General features: G+C 35.1%; 1 protein-coding gene across 4 annotated transcripts in view; it reads left to right on the top strand.

Moving 5' to 3' along the window:
- The window catches only part of LOC148657543 (cadherin-18), a 345,544-nt gene that overhangs the window by 82,019 nt on the left and 244,068 nt on the right, over positions 1-19,457 (top strand). The gene's annotated exons all lie outside the window — the stretch shown is intronic.

Genomic DNA, 19,457 nt, shown 5'->3' with positions numbered 1-19,457 from the left:
TGTTTATGACACCAGTACTAAATCCTTGGGTGAATGCAACTGTGAATGCTAATGTCTGTCAAATGATATTGCTGTGTGACTAATTGAACGTGGCGTGCAAAGAATGCAAGCACCAGCATTGTTTTTTACTCTGATCTTGCGTTACCAACATTCTTCGTATTACTCACATATACATTAATTCTGCTTTCGCTTCAAGAAATCAAGATTGTGAATTAAGAAGTAGTTAAAATGTTAATTATTAAATAACAAGCACATCAATAAACAATGTAAAGTGTAGTGGCAACAGCATTTGTTTTAAAGGTCAGTAGTCATTTTAGGTTATCCTTTGTGAATTTACACAAGGTAAGAATCATAAACGAGATTTTGCTATATTGTATTTTGAAAAGAAACATTAACAAGTGCAGTATAGCAGGTACTATACATTTGATCCAGAATATGATATGAATTTAAGAACACTATTAAAAAAATTAAGTGTCTGCACTGCTAAACATCTTGGTTATCATTGTAAAAAAGAAAATCAGATTAATCAAGAAGCGGAGAAGTTGTGGAATTTCCATCTGGAGACCTTCAAAGCATATTCCTTGACAAAATTCTATTTGGGACAATATGCTTGAACAGAAAAATTGTATTAATAAATTATCATTATTATAATTACAATTCTGCTTTTATACAACTTCACTCTGAATAACTGAAATGACGGTTTAAATAAAAATCCTTACACTTATTTTACACTTATAGTGTGAAATATTATTTTACACTTATATAATGCTTTACTGGAAACTCCACTCACGTTTTACATATAATGGGGACTCCCCTACACCACCGTCAATGTCTAGCACCCACCTGGATGAGGTGATAGTAGTCAAAGTGTGCCAGTACACTCACCACACCTGTGAACAGATGGTTTTACAGGTTTTACAAAGATTTCATCTTCAGATTGCCCATATAGTTAGATGGGGTACATTAATGGTCTCCATTTACATAGCATCATTGATTTAAGTTCTACTTTTAACTTTGTATCCTAACATTTTGGTTTCCTTTTACTTTCACATGATCTAGAAGGGTATTTTAAATCTCAAGAAACAGGTTCCCAATTTTTCTCTATGGTATTTGGGCTTCAGTTTCAGGGTTCTGTATAAGGTGGGGCTCTGATACCATGAAAATAAAATGTTTTGTTTGTGATTCTGTTTGTTAATAATTGCATAAATACATATCTTTTGTATTTTTTAAGTTGTTGCCTCATAACTTCACTATCTCACTGTGCTGGTGAACAAGCAGAAGTTTGTTAGTGTTACCACAGTATTGCCTGACAAATAGGGAGTAAGGAATTACCTGCTTTTATAATTTGTTTGAAAATCAATCTAATGTCAGGGCACAATTTTCTTTGGTTGAATCTTAATCTCCTTTATTTAATTATCTATACCTCTGAGCTTTTTACAGTATATAAATACTTAAATAGGATATATTGTTTGAAATATACCCTCTGACCCTCTAGAGGACAAAATACAGTTACTTGACAATGCTCTTTTATCTACCCTCGACACCTTTGCTCCTTTAAAAACTCGAACCATCTCCTTCTCTCGCCCTGCCCCCTGGTACAATGACCATCTGCGTTTCATGAAGGCAGCCTCTCGCAAACTTGAGCGTAGGTGGCGTCTTTCCGGCCTAAATGTACATTATCAGGCCTGGAGAGATTACTTATCTGATTATAAGGTTACTATAGAGTCTGCTAGATCCACCTACTTCTCTCACATCATTGAAAATCACCAAAACAATCCCAGACATCTTTTCTCCACCATCAACAGACTGCTCAAGCCAAACTGCCCCACCACATTACCTGCCTCATCACAACTTTGCAACACATTCTTAGATTTCTTTAGTTCTAAGATTGACAACATCCGGCATCACATTCTCTCCACTACGGATATAATTTCCACACCTCCTCCCTCCTCATCCAACTTCTCTGGTTCCCGTCTCTCCAGCTTCTCTCTTCTTGACTCAGCATCCCTAAACAAACTAGTTACGCGCATGAAACCCACCACATCTATTTTAGATCCCATTCCCACCACTTTATTCCAGTCCTGTTTCTCTTCTCTCTGTCCCATTGTCCTCAATATAATACATGAATCCTTGAGCACCGGCATTGTACCAACGGTCCTCAAAACTGCTGCTATTACCCCAGTGCCAAAGAAGCCTAACATGGCTCTCGACAATCTTAACAACTTTCGCCCCATCTCCAACTTACCCTTTCTCTCTAAAATTCTAGAACGTGCTGTCACACTTCAGTTACATAACCACCTCATGACAAACAACCTTTTCGAACCCCTCCAATCTGGCTTCCGTCAACTTCACAGCACAGAAACCGCCCTAGTCAAAGTCACCAACGATCTCCTAATAGCTTCTGATTCTGGTTCTCTTTCCATACTCATCCTTCTTGATCTCAGTGCTGCCTTTGACACTGTTGACCATAACATCTTGCTTTCTCGTCTCGAGACTGTGTTTGGAGTCTCTGACACTGCCCTCAAATGGTTTAAGTCTTACCTCACTGATCGCTGTCACTTTGTCTCTCTCAATGGGTACAGGTCTGAAATTGGTCTTGTCAAGTCTGGTGTCCCTCAGGGCTCAATACTGGGCCCCTTGCTCTTCAGCATTTACATGTTCCCACTTGGTCAGCTTTTAAGATCACATGGCCTCAGCTTTCATTTTTACGCTGACGATACTCAAATATACATCCATACCAAACCCGACACTGATGTGGCTGTCTCTATTCTATCTAATTGCATCTCTGACATAAAAATTTGGATGACTCAAAACTTCCTTCATCTTAACTGTGACAAGACTGAAGTCATGCTTATTGGTACCCCCCATCAACTTCGCAAAGCCAGTCCTGTAACCCTGTCTGTAGATGGCTCTGTACTTGAGCTCCAATCAAAATTGAAAAACCTTGGGGTTATATTCGATTCTGGCTTAACATTCGACCCACATGTACAGCATACTGTCAAAACATCTTTTTTTCACCTTAGAAATATCGCAAGACTACGCCCTATGCTATCATTAACTGTGGCTGAAAAGCTGATCAACATATTTGTATTCTCTCGAATTGACTACTGCAATGCTCTGCTCCCTGGGGTATCTAAATCTACTCTGAACAAGCTGCAGTATGTCCAAAATTCAGCAGCCAGAATCCTGACCAGATCTAGTGCAAGTGTTCACATTACTCCTATCCTGGAGTCCTTGCACTGGCTTCCGGTCAAATTCCGCGTAGACTTTAAAATCCTCATGCTCACCTACAAGGCTTTACATGGCTTGGCACCTCAATACCTGTCTGAACTTTTATCGCCCTACTCCCCACCTCGCAACCTCCGCTCTTCAAATTCTGCCCTCCTTACTGTCCCCCAAGCCCGTCTACATTGTATGGGCGACAGGGCCTTCTCCTGCTATGCCCCCAAGCTCTGGAACTCCTTGCCCAAGGATATTAGAGAGTCACCTTCTCTAAACTCCTTCAAATCCAGACTCAAAACCCTCCTTTTCAGAAAAGCCTTTACTTAACTGGTTCCATTCTTCACCCCTCTGCTCTTCTTAATACCATCTTCCACGGTCTCCTCTATTGTTATTGTTGTATTGCTGTAATTATAATTGTGTCCTGTCTTGTGAAATTTTTCTTATTTATTGTTGTAGTCTTCTTATTTATTGTTATTGTCATCCTGTAAAGCGCTTTGAGAAGCCACCTTTAAAGGCGCTATATAAAATAAAGTTTATTATTATTATTATTATATTCCTATGTGGTTGTGCTACGTGTCATAAAATATGTTTGTTTTGACAACAGGAAAAATATGTTAATATATTTGGAACCAACAGCAAGAACAAGCAGTAAACAAACCATTCTTTAGTTTATGGCATCAGGAATGTTTAGATATATTACAAAGTCATTTTTTCTTATGACTGGTTACAATGGAACAGGTTAAGTTCGTTATGATATAAATTGCTTTGCTAGTCTCTGGTGGTAAGCAATAACACTAGGCATACTCAGTATTCAGCTATGAAATACTTTAATCATGCAACATTTCAATCTATGATATTGCCACCATTTTCAAGTTAATCTTCTGAGTCTTATATCTCTCAGCATTGTCTTAAAAATGCAATATATCTTTAGAGTTTTGTGTTTCATCTACTTGGGGCTTACTGTTGATAGCCTGTGCTACAAATGCAAAAAGAGAGCTGTCATGTTGCATAGGTATCCTACAGTCCAAATAACTGATTCTTCCTCTTTTCTTTCCCACAATAGTGCTGTATTTCTTGCAATGTGAGATTCTTTTGTATATATATTCTTATCAGGTTTAAAATTAGGCCATGTCATCATATATATTTTTTGTTTTCATTCTTAAACATTTTGCTTTTCTGAGTGGGGAATTGTAGCTGCTGATAAGCTCTTTGCAGTGCCTGTTTACTGGCCTTGAATATGTAAAATGCTGGTCTTTTGCACTACTTTTTGCACAAAGAATGCCTTTCTCTCCATTACTCTTTAGCCATGACATTCTTATCTAGTACTTCACAATATGCTTTCTCTTCCTTACTAGAGATTTGAATCCAGCTGGAAGTACCCATCTGTTTTGGATAAAACAGACTTTCTTTGCATCTGATCCAATGCCGGATAATAATGGATACCTTGAGCATCCTTGTGCATAAATCATCACTATAGTAACAGTATAATTTAATTGTGCTCTAGCTATGGCAGAGATGCCACACATAATTGTTTACAATCACAGTGCTTACATTTCTAAGAATTGTTTTTAAATTGTGATATGTAGTTATTAGTAATACTAATGATAAAATATATAAAGGAAGTTAAAAAATAAATATGTTCAGTACTCAAAATGGCAACTTTGTGGACCTGGTATGGAACCTGGGTGTATTAAAGGGACTAGGGGATGTTTGTGTAAAAGTAAATTCAGATGAACCATCAGACAAAAAGTGCAGGCTAATAATCGAGGCATAAAGCAGAACTAGCTGAAATTAAAATTGAACACTAGACTCAATATTCAAAGTTTTAAACACAGAATCATTATAATTCACTTTATTTCAAAAAAATAATATCTACAAAAGACAGTAAACATCAAGTCAGTTTATTGGTTGATTTAGTCACATGAGGTGTCATATATATGAAAAAATGTTCATTGATTTGACAGTTTATGTGTTCAAGTTTAAATTGTGTATTAAATTTGCAAATGTTTATTCATACTTAAGAGCAATACACTATAGTCTGGTTACTGTAGTTAGTATACTAGAAAGGTTGAATAACAATATCAGTCTTGTTTTGAAATAAGAAAAAGAGATTAAATAAACAAACAACAAATGATAAACAAGTGACAATATTAAGATAGATGCCTTTCGTCATTTAAAATTAGTTTGATCAAAGTGTCTAAGGGATTGTGTTTCCTTGTATAGATTGGTTGTAACAGCTTGGATGAGAACAATAGCTATATATTTGAAGTACCTGTCCTGGTTTCAGTGAAATCCAATTACTGGATTCCTGGACCACAACAATGGGAACCATTGGATGTAACAGTCCTGTGTTGAGAGATTGGATTTACCCTGCAGACCTGTGTGTAGCAGGATCAGGCAGGCTCTGTAGAATAATTTGCATACTGGGCTACAGAGGAATCATTGTTTTAGTATCTTGAGGTGGAAACTGACTGGCCAATAGCACAACAAGAGAATTCCTCAAGCAATCTTTTAGTTATATACAGCATTCCTCATTGTTATTTGATACTTCTTGAATGCTTATAAAACCCATTGCAGTATCTGAGTGCCTTAGATGTTCTTTATAGGTCACAAAATGTAATTTTATTCATATAACAACACTCAACTTTGTTTCATTTACCTTCATGCCATGATTCAGCAGATTGGCAAGGAATAAGTAGCATTATTTACTGTATAGTCTCTGACCACTATACACAAGAGTTTATTTAGTATGCAAAATCAATCGCTGATTCAAAATTCAAAGTTAAATTCACTGCAACACAACATACATTTGTTAGATACTGATACATATATATATACAAAGTTTTTATAGATGTATATTTCAAAAAGTGTGTAGGCAGACAATTTAGTTATGCAAGATGTACCTTTTCTAAATCCACATTGACTATTAAACAAAATTTTACTTCAGGACAACAACCTTGCAAAAGACGTATTGCTCTATAATTACCTGCTTTGGTTTTGAGATCTTTTGAATAGACTGATGCTACTTTTTCAGTCACTGGTATTACTTCTGTCTTGAGTGACTGTAGCAAGAGTGTAACTTAGAGTCTATAAATTATTTCTCCTGTTTTCTAAAACACAATTGATTGTATACTATGATGCCCTGGAGTTTTATCATAAGTACTACTAGTACTGTATATGTAACACTTCTGACTCTTTTAATCCAATTCAATTTAATATAGCAATTTTTCCTTCCTCAACCTGAGGCATGTTGTTGATGTCCTACCTGATAAACACCTGACTGAAATATTCATACATGATCCATTTCACTTTGAACATCTTTTACCCATGTTCATCTCTGAGACATTCTAATGCATCATTTACTGTTGTTTTGCTGTCATTATACATTTATATTGCTCTCTAAGCATTATAATATGATTTTGTACATGTGCTTGAAGTTAATTAAACACCTATTCTTTTTTTAATCATTTTAGAACGAGTCTTCTGTCTCCAAATATATCCTTCATGATTTATTAAACCATTTGGACCACTACTTTCCAATATTTTATTTACTTATTCTTGGGATGAATCCATTGTGTGCCTAAGGCAGCATATTTTTAAACGAATACAGTCCATTCTTTACTGATTGCATATCAGTCATTTGTCCTTCTACTTTTCTTTAACTTGTATTATTTCATCGTCTGTTTTCCTGAAAGAATAAACCTCTGTTTGGATTTCACTTCTACAATTTCAAAGCATACCTTTAAGCATACCATTTTATGAGCACAATAGTCTTAATGTTCTCTCAACTCTGTTTTCTTTATCTTGATTATTTGAAATGATGAAATAAATATATAGAGAGCATTACTGCCATTCTGTGATCTTACAAATTTAGAAGTAAATAAATTATTAGTTGTTGGCATTTGTATTTTTCCCCACTCTATTACAGGCACATCAAGATCTTCCATTATTATCAACTCTTCCATACTCTTGCATACAGTATATTAATCTATATTAAGCTTCTGCTTTTGTTAAATATTATAATAATATATACTGCATTCATATCTTCCATCTCTCCAGTCTTTCTGCATTACTGTGTATAAACTAATGTTTTTTGTTTCTTTTATCACATTTTTATCCACAAATATCAAAATACACATGCTAACACAGTGACTTGTATCTCTTCTTTTTGGTTGGGAAATAATTCTAGGATTTAGTATTGCCTGTTCATTTGACATTTAAGCTTTACCTATATTACCAGTGTAATCCTTTGCAGATTTAATTTAAACTTTATGCTTTTCCATTCTACTTTAAATTTCTCAGTCAATCCTTGAATCAACCTGACGTGTGCTCATCTCATTCAAACGTAATCCATCCTGCCTGTACAGATAATGTTTGTCATAGAAAAGTTTCAATAGACTCTGCCTGTAATATGTTGTAGAAGTTACAATGTCTTTTAAGAAAGCTTCTGTTGGTACAAAAATATCCCAGAATTTTCTGCTTATTTTATTTTATGATATCACAGAAATGGTCATATTTAGTATTAGAAGAAAGTATTTTAGATACAGTGTCAAATGTTTTTTGAATGCTATTGAAGACATAAAGCATACAGTAATAAGATATTTATGAATTTTGACCAGTTCTGTACTATAGAACTGCTTTAGGTTGGTAACATTTGAGGATTTCATTTTATCAACCACTTGCTTACGAGCCTGCCATAACATTTCAATAGGGTTTAGTCCAGACTTTGATTTTCAATCCAAAATGCAAACTGTGCTCTTCTTTAGCCAATTTGTTGTAGATATGATTGTATCTTTGGTGCTGTTATCCATATTACTGCAAGGCCAGCTAAAGGATTTGTCCTCCAGAATTTGGTGATACAATGCCAAATCCTGGTTCTGTTAATGATGTCAAGTCTTCTGGGTCCTGAGGCAGCAAAGCAACCCTACACTATAATAACTTTATTCTAGCACTGTTCAATGTGAAATGTATATTTTAGGAATTTGGCCATGCCAAAATTAGGTTAATTTTACATGGAAAAGACCTCATGTACCCCTTAAAATTATTACTTTCCATTCAGTGTCATAAATAAATCCTGTGCTCAATCATGTTTACTTTGGCAATGCAGCTTATAGCAGAAGTGATATTAATTATGACTGAATTTGTTTGATAAAGACACTTGATCACTTTTCCTCATTTGATATCTTCCCAACTAGGAATCAGCAATTGTTTCTCTACATCTCATGGAAGGGAAGCTTCTATAATACACCCCTCTATCAAGCCATTCGTAATTTGAAAGGACAGATCCAAACTGATTGGAGGACTACCACATCAGTCACTGACATTACTGCAAGCCTGGCAGGACTAATCCTATTCCTATTGCTAATAGTTTGTTGTTGCTTTAGGAATCGTGGTCACAGTTGTCTAAAGACATGAGTCAAGCTTGAACCTGAACCAAGACTGGGTGACCTTATTAATTTAACAACATAAGCCTGAATTGTGTGTTTCAGAGCATATGTATTTGCACATTTCTGAATCATTCAAAATCAAACTAGAATAGTATTTTTTATGACAAAATTTGTGCTTAAAAACCTAGCATTTTATTATTTGAGTTTTCTTCTTTTCTTATTCTTATTCTTCTTTTGTTATTATGATTACAAGCATTATTTTGCAGGGGTAATGATGGAATCTTTAACCCATATGAATATATGTAAATGTGTATTATTTACCACTAGTATGCTTTTTGTGTCATTTCATTGATTATAAATTAGACTTTTTGTTACTTATATCTGCAGTCAGCCACTGTTAATTCTGCACAGTTAATACTTGGAGGAAGTAGTGCTAAGGCACCACTCTATTAAGACTACATACAGTATAAGACCCATCTATGTCATCGGCCATCATCATTGTGGCATTTATGAACATTTTAAAAACCCCACTACTGAATGATATTCCTGACACTTTGATTTTGGCACCCTAGTGTTGTTGACACTGAGTGTAAAGAATAAAATCAAGATTATCTTTCTAATAATGTTCAGGTCATGTCTTTGTCTCCTTTGCAAACTACTATTGGGTGCATAGGACACACTGTAAATACTCATTGAGTAAAATAAAGCCTATAGCTTTACTGAGCAATTCTTCAAAAGAAAATAACTTTACTAAAAATACATTGCTTCTGTGTACAATAATATTCAGAAAGTACTGGAAAACAGTGAGCCTTCAACAGGTCTGTGTTTTACAGGCAGACAATTTCAGTCTCGGTATTAACTTATATAACTGAAATTTTCTCCACTTCAGAATGAAAAGCCATGTCAGGTTTTCTCTTATATCTGAAATATAACCATGTAGGTGTCTGATATTGCACAACCCCATTTCAAGTTCATAGTCTCCTGGCATCTACCGCATCACTATGATCAAAAGCATTAGCCTTGAAAAGGAGCAAAAATAGTATGAAAATAAAGTCATTTAGACCCGCATGTCACACAGTGTGACAGTTGTATCCATCACTGTCAATAAAGGATACATCAAAACAGGCCCCAAGGTTTCAAAGAATAATATACTTTATATTTTTTGTTTCATTCATGAGGCTTAAAATATTTTACAGGTAACATGTATGGAATTACAAGTCAATGTGTATTGTGTTCCCATTTTCTCTTGTTTTGAAACACACCAAACTTTTTTAAGATTAGTCTTTTCACAAGTAAAACATTTATATTTTAAACTGGAAACAAATATACATATACATATTTTATAATTATTAGCAGACAACTGAATTATAATATCCTGTATCTACTAAATCACTTGAAAGACATATAGCTCTTCGTTGTATTTCATGGTGTACTGTATAATTAATAATTAAAAAAATTAAAAACAAAGATATTCAAACCACATAAAATAATAATAGTATCTGGCCCATATTCTAATAAAAGTGGTACTTTAAAATGATCACAGTATTCAAGGTAGAAATATCAGAATTAAATGGAATTGTATTCAATCCCTATACACTACAAACTGTCTATTTATTTATTTAAGTGTTTCAGATATACAAGTTCTTAAATTACAAATATATCTAAACTTTCTATACATAAAATTGATTTATTGGTTCATTAATACGTTTGAAAATATAAAAATATTTCTTTATTTACAGAAAAGTAAGTGCATGCTTAATATATTAATTTTCACAAAGATTACATGTAATGTTGAACAAAATTCTTATATCAGCCTGAACCTTAACAATATTGGATTTTAAGCCACGTGTGTTTTTGAAAGGCCTAAACATGATTCAGTTGTGTAACCATGTGTTTGTCACTTTCTGAAAGGTCTTCTATCAGCTGTAGATCTCCTTTATTTTTTATTATTATTCCAATCTCTTACTGAGCATTTGTCATACCTGGCTTAGTCATACCTTAGACATTGACAGAGTAATCCCTGTGGAGGTAAAGCTTTATGCAAGTTTGTTCAGATACATTCCTCTAGAAGCATCAGTCATTGTAGCAACTATTCCATAATGCTTGTGACCTCCTGATCATCGGAAGTGACATCATTTTCATCATTAATGACTATGGATGAGTCAACGTAGTCAATTATAGGAAAGCAGCTGCACTATTTTTACTAGGGTGTAGTTACGATTCTTGTGTGAAAATACTTTCTCTATGAAACAACAATGCAGAAAGTATGCCTAATTTTCCATAAAATATTAATTTCAAAATATTATTTAACATCACATTGAAATACATAAACAGAAATTCATAACACACAAGCAGCACAACATGGAAGTACATCCAAATTCATTAGATGTCCTTTCATAAAATGCATTTTGACTCTAGGATGCAAACATAACTGTACCTGTTGTGCAATACGATAAACTGCACTGTTCAGTTTTTTTTGCTGAATTTCAGATTTAGACACATGTTCAAACATCAATATTATGGCTGTGCCCAGGGGTTCCCAGGGGCCAGTTCAGAATTATGACAGTGTCCTATTCTTTGCATTTTCTATTGTCCATTCATCCCAAAGGATCTATAAGCACTTTACTTACAAGAGAGGATCCATTTCATGTTCTACTCAAGCACCCACCTGGGTGAAGCACAACATCCATTATGACCCAGCAGCTCAACTACAGAGCAGATCAGGTAAAGAAGTAAGAAACTGCTTTATCAAACCATTAAGCCATTAAGGTAAAACTTCAGAGAAGCAAGATCATGTAAATTCAGACGATTATACTCTTTTTAAGGTTGCAATTTAATATCTCATCCAGGTGACCTCACTGCTTACAGCACATGTAACAATAGTGGTGCACTCCATTCATCCTATCATTGCCAGAAAGCAGCTTACTTGTGATAATAGTGTCAACAGACTTGACCCTGAAGTGGGACATGTATACAGATGCAGCCATTCAAAATGCGCGGTAAAAACCCGCGGTACGGTAACCTACCCACAAGCCACCGCGGGGCACCGGAGCATACCGCAGGGCAAGTGATTGGCTGGCCAAAATGACCGACAGGGGCACTCGTGGTGCATTGGTTGGTAGTGCAAAGATTTAATCATTTAATGTCTTTACTGTGCACATTTTAATCCGCTTAGTTTTGAATATTTATATGGATTTTACCACTAAAGGGAAATTTTAGTAGCTGAGCATAAAAAGAAGAGGAGCATAACGCATCTGAAGGTCATAAACGATATTAATTTAAAACATTACTGTATGTATGTAAACTGTACTGTGTATGGCTGGTCTTGGTAGTTTAAAGAAAAAATACACACCAGTCTTCCATTTCTCCCTAAACATTTTAAGCATGAAAGTTTTATGAAACGGTACCCAAATATGCGATTGCTGTATAGAATGAATTTTAATTAAAAAAAAATATTTAACACGAACATTAAGCTGTTTACATGTTCCGCCTGAGAACAGTCACCCGTTGCTACCCAACGCAGAATGGTGATTGGCTGACACCATCTGACACCCCTCTGATTGGAGAAAAAAGACGTGCTGGTTTGCTATACCAGGAAGAGGATTTCTTTCAATTCTAAACGTGTATTTTAAAAGTTTAAGAAGTAAAAACCTTACAGCGTACACAGATTTCTAAACTGATCAGGATCGTTATCTTTGTCTTATGCATAATAATGTTCACCGCTCTGTCCAGCAAATTAATAATAAACTTTATTTTATATAGCTTTTTAAACGAATAAGTAATTAGATTGCTCATAAACCTAATCACTTGCTTTTCTTTTTATTTAGGCTCAGATTTCAACTATAGATCGTATTATTAATAACCATAATAACAACCAACCAACAAAAACAACCATATAAACATAATACCAACCAAAAACATAGATAACAACCACAATACAAAATCAAATAATCAAACCATTTTACACTTGCAAAGACCTCCAATTATCATAATCCCGCCCCTTATGCAAAACCAAACCTTCCTCCCATCCCAGTTTATCCTGTTTATCATAAACAATATCCACCTCAATTTTCAACATAAAGCATTACACAAAATCAATACCTCAACACTCCATACTCAACAACGATAATTCACAAACAGCCAGAACATGTAACTACACATTCCCAAACATACCCAAACATAGCCCCGCCCCTTATGCAAAACCAACATCCCTCCCCTGTTCTCTCTCTCCCCTGGCGGTTGTAATTGTTTTTATTTTCAAATAAATTTTAGCAAAGTCATGTATTTTAAAAATCTTAAGATTTTTCTATTTATGTCTTTATTTAGTGGTTTCATTAGTGGCAAAGGCTAAACTTTCTTGGAAAAATGTATTTTATGTAAACCATGTTTGCTATTAATTCATTCAGGGCTAAAATATGTTCATTGTCTTCTAATGAAAGAAGGGTTCCTTTCGCCGTAGTCGGGAGCCTAGCCTTTAACTAGTAAGTACTGTATTTACTGGGTTTTTGAGGGGGGGTGTCTTTCGCTGGAAATCTCGCCTCCTACTTTGAAAATACCCGTGAAACCGGTTCAATTCGTCACAGCCACCACTCCTGCAGAGAGTTGGGTTGTACTTGCAGTGCATACAGTACACGCGTTATGCTCTTCGTTAATGTCTGTGAAGTTTTATTTAATCTCTGAGCCATACTGATTCTTCTGGAAGCCAGTTTCCGCCAGGGAGTAAAAAAAAAAACACACTATGGTATTCTCTCCAATGCAGTGCAGTTAAAAACATACCTCTGATGCTGCTCCTAAATGAATATCGTTTATGACCATCAGAAGCTTTATGCTCCTTTTCTTTTTTCCAGTGGATTGAACAGGGAGAGGCATTTCAAAATGTACTTTTCACTGATGAAACAACAGTGGCTCTGGAACAGTTTTCAACCAAGTCGTTTTATAAAAAGGGGAGATATGTACACGTTACTGAAGCTAAAAGTTTAGCCTTTTCCACAAATGTAAACACTAAATAAAGACATATAGAAATCCCATTTTTAGGATCAGAGTCTTACATGTGGTTATTTCGAAAACGTTTGTACGTGCTCCTTCTTACCATGTTACTGTTTACCGTTCCTGACCATATTAAGTTTAAGTGCCTGTGGGCACTTTTCCTGTCCGTGGGGGGTGGACCGTCTTTCATTAGAAGGTTAGTCTGTTCTACTCTGAGAATGTAGAGGCGGTGGGAACTTCCCGCGGTCATTTAATTAGTATTAAAATCTTAGTTATCTTTCTAGTTCACAGGTTTGCATCCATAATTTAATTTTGAAAGCCACTGAGACATCAGGTACTACTGTTGTATTTATGAAAAAGAAACAAAACAAAAAACATACTAACAACTGTGCCATCCTACTCCTTAGTTAATACATTTTATTCATAAACAGTTAACATTGTTAGCAAAATATTTTGAATTATATTTAACCGTATTTTTTATTTAGTTTTGTATTTAACTTATTATATGATAGTCAGACTTAATGTATATTAATGTATATTTGAACAATGAAAATATATTTTTACAAGATTTTACATTAAGCACTTAAAATTAATATTGTTAATAATAGTAAACTGTAACATGCTGTTACAAGATCGGTTAACTGCGAAGAAAATCCTTTCAGAGAAAATGTTTCAGGTGTGAAGAACAAACCTGTTCCCACACACCCTGCCCCCACTACCATTAGAATATACACAAACATTTTAGCGTTTCATTCTGAGCAGAAGACCCTCACACCTGAAGAGTGCTGTCTGTGACGAATTAAACCGGTTTTACAGGTTTCAATCACAGATTGGGACTCAGTAAAGTAACACACAGCGCCACTGGATTTGATAATACTGTACCTAACCAAAATCCGCAATATGGAAACAGAACCTAATTGTTGATAGATGATGTACTCGTAACATTTTTTCAAGACGAACTACAACATTTAAAAAATGACTTGTATGTACTTGATATCTCTAATCAATCCACGGGTTCCAGCACAAAACGAAACTAAAACTCATACCGTTTAGCGCTTCTTATTAGTTGCTCAAAAGTAATTTGACCGTATGAAATGCATAATATAAACCTAGAAACATATACGTGAGCAGTACTTAAGCACTGTAGTATCGGTGTTAAGACATACCTCTCAAATACTGTAAATCAAGTTAAAAATATCTCAAGACCGATTCTAGTCGTAATGAAACCATGTTTCGTGTATGTTTTCTTTTTCATCTTGAAATAACTCATTTCTAAATACCTTTTTCACTGTTAACATCTTGTAGCAACTTTGCGACAAAATATACACTCTGACAGTTCATCCTGCTACCAACATTAAATAAAACAAATCTTAAGATTTCTATATTTATGTCTTTATTTAGTGGTTTCATTCGAAGCTTACAATGTTTAGGGAGAAATGGAATACTGGTGTGTATTTTTTTCTTTAAAGTACCGAGACCAGCCATATACTGTATGTTTATGTTAAGATTTCCCTTCAGTGGTAAAATTAGATATGAATATTCAATACTTAAACGGGCACAGTTAAGACATTAAATATACATATACATATTGTACAGTTTGCATACGGTAATATGTTTATGTTACGCGATTAAAAAATAAATAAATAAAACTGAAAGGTCCAGCACTAGCTGGATTCGAACAAACAACCTGCCAGTTGGTAGTCACGCAACTAGACCAGTAGGCTACAAGACAGCTCGCATAAGCAGGCAGGCGAAACAGCCCTGCCGCAGTACACGGATATAATCATACCATTATTAAATTCTTGAGATACGCGATTCCATATTATATTCCCTTTTAATCAAATTCTAAAAGTATGCTTGTTGACTCCGGTATCACGTTAGTTAAAGACTTCAAAGCTTACAATGTTTAGGGAGAAATGGAATACTGGTGTGTATTTTTTTCTTTTCATGATAGGTGTCGCATTTTAAATCATTTTCGTAGTTAGAAATTATGAAACGCCCTGTTAAAAGCAAGGAAGTTTTTATGCCCGTTGAAGTAAAACAAAATGCCTGACAAAGTATGGCTTGGACAGATTCCAAGTGCTTGTACAAATGTGCTAAAGAAATTATACTTTGAGTATACAGCTTGTCCAAAGTCATCCATTATTAATACTATTAGTAATATCTTCAGTAAAGGCTTTGATGCATAAATATTTCTGATAAAGGTAGGTTGTGTACTTTTGTCCAACTGAGCAATCTTGCTTTCATAAAATATACCAACATTTGAATGACTGATGATTAACATGCTGTAATACACAGTTCAAAATTAAAGGCTCGAATGCTGTACATGAGAGGTTAAGCTCCCCCTGGCGGTTTTACAAGGCGACGCCGGATAGCTAGTCACGTGACACACGTGATACCGGGTGATACCCCGGTGGGCGTGTCGCGGTATGCCGTGAAATACCTCACCCATTTTGAATGGCTGCATCTGTACATCTCACTAATCCAGCATCGCAAATATCACCGCTTAAGCACATTGTGAGAGGTGTTGCTGGGGTATGTTAATTTAGCCTTCAACAAAAGTCACGCCAAGATGTCATAAAGCTGACTTGCTTTAGCAGGTCCAGTGACTTAACGCTACATAATAAAAGACAGGAACAACACCCACAAACAGGATAAAGCAGACCAATGTCTGCTGCATATCAAAGGACAGAACCTAGAGCAAGGCAGAGTAGGACAAGAAGTAATTACATATCAAAGAACAGGACAAGCACTCAGATTTCTTCTGACTGTATATAAGAACTGGGAAACCCTTGCAGTTTGTTTGTTCTGTGGGACAGACCCAGCGCGCATTGTTGGACTTATTGAGCTCAATAAAACTGAATCTGCACAAGACTGTGTCCTGCTTCTCTGATGAAGAATTTCCCCACAAAAAGCCTATCCAGGAAGCATTGGGGGTGTACAAGGCAAATCTGCCATGGATAACATTCCAGCCCATTACAGGGCACTCATGTACACTGCAAAGTAACAGGTAGAAAAGAAAATAAGATACACAACTTTTCAGCTATGGAGCATTTTTCAGGTGTAGGAGAGGGCAGACAGCTCTGCTCAGAGCTCTTTCACCTGAAGAAGGCCCCCCAGTGAAAATGTTTTGTCTCTTTTGTTTTCAGCAAGGAGTAAACCTTCACCTTCACCTATTAAAGTGCAACACTCACCTGGGTGACATGTAACACTCGTTATATGCTCACCCCTCCACTATACATCAGATCAGGTGGAGAAAGGAGAAGCTGCTTCTCCAGCTGAATTAAATTAGAACTTTAAATAGGGAAGATGGCAGGAGTACAGAGAGGAATTTAACCAGAATACCATAATTTTAATTTGATCTTTTGAAAACTGCCATGGGAATCTACAAACAAGTAGCCAGGGCCTTAGTTTAGTATTTAGTGAAGGGATGGAACCTCTTGCAGCACAGAGTCACCTGCCACTTAACTAAATGTGCGGCTTGTTGAAGTAATTGTATGTTTTTAAATTAATTTAGATTAGCTACAGCAAATGGTTCGGATACTTATGCAATCAGGACAGTTCTGTTTTTTTTTATTTTAATTATCTACAGTATTTACTTATTTCTTTTTTGTTTTGTTTTTTTGCTTTGGATATGTGGATTAGATTGTGTATATCAGATATTAATTGCTTTATTAATTTTCATGACTTCAAGCTTTATTGTAAGCATCAATGTCTGAAAACTATGCATAATCTAAATTTTGTTTGCAAGGCACTGTATATTGATTTCACTTGGTCTTTCCTCTTCTTTTCACTCCAATTTCTTTCTGCAGAAAGGTACTTTCCATTGACCAGCTTTGTCATATAGTCTTGTAATCACCTTGAAGCAGTTTCCTCCCCACAAAGTGGCAGAGGCCAGATTAATGCCACTTCTTTGTAATCTTAGTCACATTGCTCCACTGCTTGAACCATGAAAATAAATTAGAAGTTGTTTCACACAGCTGTCAGGATTGACTAATGCTTCACCTCGAAATTTCAATGTGACATTTGCTGAAATTCAAAAGATATGAGAGTGCTTTCCATGGGCATTCACCTTCCAATTATTTATTCACCAGTAAAGAAAGCTGAATCTTTAGATGTGTGTGATATAATGCTTTCATCATTCCAATGAATAAATTGTAGACTCTCTGTTTAACCAATATATATTCTGCTCTGTTTCCACTTCTTCAAAGGGCAATAATAAAAATAATACTATTCCTTATTTTTATTGAACCTCCCATCATCTGCCTTCTACTTTTTCACAATTACGAATTCACTTTGGGAAGTTTACAGTATGTGATTTTCAAGAAAAAGAGGATTTTCTGAAAATGTGAGAAATTTGGCCTATATAAAGAAGAAAATGAAACAGGCCATATTCAAATGAGGACTCCAACTTTTGCAAAAAAATGCTGCTTTAAAGGCATGTGTCACTGTATACTCTAACAATACTCTGTATCAGGTTTCTACAGCTTTGATTCGTGCTGGAGTAGTAGGAGGTATTCTGATTTTCACTCTAATGACCCTCTGAATAATTTATTTGAACCCATCATTTGCTTAATAAGTAGTCGATAGCATGCCTCACATTTCTGCTCTATCACTATTTGAACTTACCTATCAGTGGTGCAGAACCAGTGTTGCAGACACCTGTTCTATGATATACTATAGATGTTCCCCCCGTACATTCTAACCATAAAGATTTCCAAAACATGCAAATAACACTCTGAAAAAATGTCTGCTCAGAATGTGAGATGTGTATTGTAAGTGTATAGTGTATAACACTAACCAGCTGTGATCAGTATCTCCAAAGCACTCAAATAGTTGAGTGCTACAAGATTTGTTTGAGTTGATATTGTCTTTGAAATCCTTAGATTGTACCAGTGTTTGTTGGATAACATTGAGCTTATGGGTCACAGCCTTTTCTAATTAGCTTTTTGTTGATTTCACAATATAAAACAGAATTTGGCAAACCACGTCCCTTTTCAGGGAAAATATATCTTGTCTTCATCTGTTCTGGACTGATGTAGGAATTTGTCTAAAAGTACTGGATTAAATTTAAATTGTGTATTGCAATCTTAGGTACAAAATGGGAAAAGTATTTCTTAATTATACTGTAAATGAAAAACAAATTACATTTTGATTACAATTGGCTATCTTTGTATAATTATGCTTCTAACATAAATCAGAAACACTTTTATTTGACAATCAAATAAGCTTGGTACATTTCAAGTTTTGTTTAACTGAATGGATTGTTTTACAAAAATATTAATAACAATTATTATTACATTTTGTAAGGTTCGGAGAACCTTGGAAACACAGATACAGCTTTTTTCATTAATATATTATTATGATGTAAATAAAAAAATACCAGTATAATTTTAATAAGTATATGAAGAAGGGAAACAAAAACGACTGCATTTATTTTTTTCCTGTTTCTTTCATTTAGCATTGAAAGAAGTGTCTACTCTTGAAAGGTTACTGCACAAAGTCAGTAGTTTGTTTAACCCCTAATTAAGACATACAGTAGTAGAGTTGTAACTATGAATTGTTTTATTGTTGTAACTCTCTTGCCTGGTACATTCTCTGGCTCAAAGGAATGATATTTTGTATACTGACCAGCTAGAAGAATTTAACCTTTTTTAAGGCTTGAACAGAGAAGACTATGATGGGTACTTGTTTCAGTTATTTAAAATCTTCAAAGCCACTGACAAGATAAACCCAATGGACTTCTTCACAATCAATTATCTAACTTGTGGATCTAACTAGTGGATGAACATGAACCCATCTATACTCTCCCCATGTCCCTGATATTTATATGTAGCTAGAAGGAAAGTGAGTGAGATTAGA

This window comes from Lepisosteus platostomus, chromosome 8 (assembly GCF_059453375.1).
Source record: "Lepisosteus platostomus isolate fLepPlt1 chromosome 8, fLepPlt1.hap1, whole genome shotgun sequence".
In the NCBI taxonomy this organism is placed as follows: Eukaryota; Metazoa; Chordata; class Actinopteri; order Semionotiformes; family Lepisosteidae; genus Lepisosteus; species Lepisosteus platostomus.
This window is presented reverse-complemented; position numbering and strand designations above follow the sequence as displayed.